The 4510-nt window shown below is 34.5% G+C and overlaps 1 non-coding gene across 1 annotated transcript; it reads left to right on the top strand.

Moving 5' to 3' along the window:
• The first annotated feature begins 2171 nt into the window (after window positions 1-2171).
• LOC148784513 (small nucleolar RNA U3) lies at window positions 2172-2392 on the top strand. The gene has a single exon (XR_016063909.1). It is a non-coding gene; the product is annotated as a small nucleolar RNA U3 (small nucleolar RNA).
• Window positions 2393-4510: the final 2118 nt, after the last annotated feature.

Raw genomic sequence — 4510 nt, 5'->3', positions numbered from 1 at the left:
TGGCAGGCCCAGATTTAGGCTCACCAGCCCAGGAGAGAAACCTACCTAAATCGATGTGCAGGACCCAAGAAGAAGACAACCTACCATTTGATTTGATCCAAAGGGGACGCCCGCTACGCCAGTTAAAGAGGGTAGCCCCTATACCGAAGTTCAGTAAAGAAAGGAAACCTACTTTATCAAATATGGCCTAAAGAGTAAGCCCGATGGCCTCCGAAGCTGGCTTGCGGAAAGGGAGGTATCATTAGGCGGTTGGACTCTGCAACTTGAAGGGACTCCTCACTAGGTGGGGGTCTGCACGAAAGATGAGTTTTCCTCTATCCGAAAACTTGCTGCTTAAGAAAACGGATAAGGAAGAGCCTTATCCATTGAATCTCGCTTTTCCCGCTGGTTCTTCGGATCCCACTTGGTAGGACTCCTAAAATGGGGGAACTCCTCCTCTATAAATAGAAAATAGAGGAGGTACCCCTCAGGAAGCAGCTCTTAGAGACATTCATGTACTTCTCTTGCTGCTATTTTGATACTCTAATTTTGTACTCTTACACACAAAATTCTCACTTTTATCACTATTTTTTTGTCATATTTCATTTTTTCTATTTATCTATTCTTAAATTCGGAACTAACTTAAGAATCGGAGTGCTAATCCTGTGTTTCACAGGTCCTCTTTCTTAAGAACTTTCACTCTATTAGTTCAGATCCACAATCAAAGATCCAAGAGCTTCGGGTTCGTGCTAAAATCGCAAGCATCACATTACATGATTAATGTAAACATTTTTTTTTTACTTAGAACTTTTTAATTGTAGTTTAATTGCCAAATATTTTTTTCCAGTAGGGCTCTTACTTTCTCGATTAATACTATTTTATCTTGATGATATTATAGGAACAAACATTGAAAATAAAATTTTACTTTTCTCTTTCTCTTTTAACTTTGAGATCTTTTATTTTATAATTTGCTCTAATTAAAATAAATCATAAAAAAATACAACATTGTATTCCACCTATGGTATCTATCCAAATTTATCTTAAGTTTTTTGCAGTTATTCAAATTTAAAGTTTGATTTATGATAATTATAAAATGTTATTAAATTAATCATTTGAAAGGATATTTATGAAAAGATCAAAATATAAAGGATAAATTACAACCGAATCTCCTGAAATTTATCATAACTACAAATACTTCCTAATTGTTTAAAAAATTATAAATACAACCTCTAAATTATAAATATTTAAATAAATACTTTTTTGTAATAGTTCATTGTAGTGGAAATTTTTTAAGTTATTTATAATTTCAGGGGATATTTTTACTTTTTCAAATAGCAAGGGGTATTTATAAAAAGACAAAATCTTATAGGAACCCATGTAATTTACCTTATAAAGAAATGAGAATTACTAACAATTGTACTATTGAATTAAGTTTAAAATAATTTTAGATCTATATTATCATGTAAGTGAAAATTCTGAAAAACTAAAAAGTAAAAATGTATGAACTAGCTAGTGTACCAGAAAAATTGAATTTGGAAAACTAATTTGGGATCTTAGAGATGGCTTTGTCCAAAATAAAATTCAAATTTAATCAAATTCGATCGCAATTAAAAAATTTTAGCATATGTAAAAATACTATGAACCTATTTGAAAAAAAATTATCAAATATGAAAAGGAAAAAAAATTGATTAGCCCACACCCTTTATCTTTATTTTGTATGAGAAATTTTAATTTAATGAAATAAATCATTTTCATATGTAGTTTTTTTTTATGTGTATTCTTATATTTGTAATATTATTTCTCTATGTAATATTTTTGTATATTTCCATAATATTTTAACTGTCTTTAATTTTTAAATATTTTGATATCGAATTATTAGAAGTGAAAGTAACAACGTGCATAGATGCTGCTATAATTTAAATAGTCAATTAGTACAAAATAATAAGATCTTAAGATTAGTATAAAAGAATTTTAAAAACATGCACAAACTTCAAGTTAACCCGAATCCCCCCCCCCCCCCCCCCCAATCCGTACCCTTAGCGACCGGGTCAAACCCAAGCCGCCGCTTTATTAGACTGACAGCAGCAGCAGCACAAAGGCGGCTGTGTCTAAGCCCAGCAAAAACAGAACCACATTGCTAGATTACAAGATAAAATCTCTCCTAATATATATGAAGAGGAGAAAAAGAGAGCACGACCTTACTTGAACAGGATCTGTTCTATAGGCTCGTACCTCTGTATCCTTGAGTTCTAAGGAGACAGGAAATCAAGTCTGGTGCATGGAACCATGGTTGCTTGACCAGAGCGTGATTAACAGCTTTGCGGCTCTGGTTTCTGGGCCGTTGGGGCGGTAGAGGATCGTTCTCAGTTTAGCTTCGGTTGGCTGGGATGGTCTTGCAGCTGTCTGACAGACTTAACTACAATTTTTCGGCCTGTTCTCACATTTCAACCCATCTCGAATGCGGCTACACAGAACTTGCAGGCCCAAACTTTTCTTAATTTGCTCAAGTGACCCTACACTTTCCCATATTTGTATTCATGGCCCAGCTGTGCCTTTCACAAGCAACAAAAATGTTAATCAGATTTTTTGATTTTAAATCTCTTATAAGTTTTTAGATTATATAATTAATTTTCTCCATACTAATCTTTCACTTTATATTTGTGATGGAAAAATTACCAGTATTTCATGTGAAAATGTTGATAATCAATCTTTTTGTTGTTTTGCCTTCTATAATTAAAATTCTCAACAATATTAATTTTCAATCCTTATATTTGTTTTACTTATTAAATATGATCTTAACATTTTTATTTTTATTTTTTAAATTCTTATGACTATCCTTAGAGTTATTTATAATATAATCTCCAATAGTAATCTCATTAATTAAAATTTTCATTCTATTTGTCATGTTGTTCAATAAAATACATTTGAAGTTTTTTTTTTTAAGCAAATACCGTCTAAGTAGGAATTTATTGATTATCATAAAGTAGTTCATGTATATCTCTAAATGCAGTAAACGAGGAGTATTTACTTCCTTTACAAGCTCGAGCTCTAACTACCATGTCTATCATCCATGCACTCATTGTTGTCAAATTGCATCCCTAGCTAGCCCACTTTGTGAAATGCTGACATGTGTGTGTAGATCGCCAACCTTCATTCTCCATCCCTCTCAACTTGTAATTGACTTCAGCCAGTTGAAGTATTTCTGCCTTCCTTTGGTTCATAGCTACAGCTTTTGTGATCATAGTTCCTAGTGTGAATTTTGTTATCGTTGTTCCAGAAGATGTAATATTTTGCTGCATCGTGTTGCAGCACATCCGGGCATCATTCCTTGCATTTGGTGTCCCTTAAGTTCCAAGCATTCAAAACAAGCATTATTCTTCCATGTACCTGCAGCTCTGCCTCCTCTTCTTTGTGAGTTGTGGCGCATGTCTGTACTCCATTGAGCGAACTGTTAGGAATGACTAATGCATTTATCCCACATAGGAAAAACAAACAACTTTTGTTCTCTATATATTAAATCATCTCGCTACATTTGGAATGAGAAGTGTAGGCACGTGCGGGTATATATATTTTCTAGGAAAATTACATTTAAATCCTTCATTTCTCGAACTTTTGGACTCCTAAGTGACCTAGTCTCATAGTGGCCGAACTTTTTCCTTCTGGTTTTGATAGATCCGTTGGTAACTTGTGGTTGGTGTAGAGTCCCTGTTTTTTCAGCCATCAAACTGTGCATTTATAAATAGACTCAAGCTCCTTTCATTTGATTACACCAAAAAATTCGAGAGCACATTTTCTACTTTCTTTCTCTGCTCTCCCTCCTTCTCTTCTGAGTGTTGTTTTGTTTGTTGTTCCAAACTTTCTTCCATGAGTGTGCGTGTAAGAGAGTTATAGCTGTGTTAACCTTGAGGAGCGATCGGTTTATACTATCTGCACCACAGTAGTATGGAAATTTTACTTTCAAGGCAATGGTTTTTCACGGCACAATCTTTCATTTTCCAATAATTCAAAGCGAAATATTGTTATAATGGTTGTTTCAATTGCTAAAACACTGCCTGACCTATCCAAGACAGAGCCACTTGACAGGACCAACTATAAACGATGGTCACAAAAGTTGCTCATATTTTTCAAAACAATTGGACGTGGACTATGTGTTGTTCCATAATCCACCGGAAACTCCAGCAGGAATCTCCACGCTTGCCATTATTGCAGCAACGATCCCCGCAGAAGGGATGACCACAAAATTTGAGGATGAGGCAAAACTGAAATACGACATATACAATAAAACGGTGAGAGGGCACCTGCTTAATCATATAAATAATTCTCTGTTCGATCTGTTTGTCAACTATATGAGTGCCAAAGAAATTTGGACTATAGTGGAGGCAAGATACAGAGATGATGACACTGGAAGGAAAAAGTACGTTGTCGGTAAATGGCTTCAGTTTCAAATGGTCGATGAGAAGCCTATAATGGAGCAAATCCATGTGTACGAGAACCTAGTAACTGAAGTGCAAGCCAATATACTACTGAAAAA

This window comes from Sesamum indicum, linkage group LG13 (assembly GCF_026168435.1).
Source record: "Sesamum indicum cultivar Baizhima isolate 11 linkage group LG13, ASM2616843v1, whole genome shotgun sequence".
Taxonomy (NCBI): Eukaryota; Viridiplantae; Streptophyta; class Magnoliopsida; order Lamiales; family Pedaliaceae; genus Sesamum; species Sesamum indicum.
The sequence above is the reverse complement of the archived record's forward strand: the minus strand, read 5'-3'. Positions and strand labels throughout refer to the sequence as shown.